Consider the following 539-nt stretch of genomic DNA (forward strand, 5'->3'; position numbering starts at 1 on the left):
GACTGTGGGGGGACATTAGAGTGTAAGCTCCTCTGGTGAAGGTGGACACAGGAGGTGACGGACAAGGTATACATTTTGTGAGATGAGACGCAGCTGTTTCTACCTTCTATACACTTCATTCATGTAATATATAGAGAAGGGCTTTCCCTCGGGTACTCACCAATACCTGATATTATTTCTTAAAGGGACAGGTGACATTTTTTCTACAACAATACAGACTGATGATTTTGGGGCAGTTTCTTTATAATTATGAGGAACTATAACTCAACCCATGATTATTCAGCAATGGGGAATGACAGCCAGCAATATAGGACTACAGATCCCAATAATTCCTGATTATAAAGCAATTATACAGGGCTGCGTTTGGGTCTCACCAGGGCTGCCATTGAGTTTTACCTGCAGGGCCTACCTTAGGGGTGTGCGAGCTGTGCGGCCACACAGGGCGCCATGACAACAAGGGCGCCATGCGCCGACACAGCTCGACCTGGGGGTGGCTTCTCTCCCCCTCACTGCTGGCCATCCGATATGACAGCGCTCCC

This window comes from Nanorana parkeri, unplaced genomic scaffold, assembly GCF_000935625.1.
Source record: "Nanorana parkeri isolate BGI_ZX_2015 unplaced genomic scaffold, ASM93562v1 scaffold2202, whole genome shotgun sequence".
NCBI lineage: Eukaryota > Metazoa > Chordata > Amphibia > Anura > Dicroglossidae > Nanorana > Nanorana parkeri.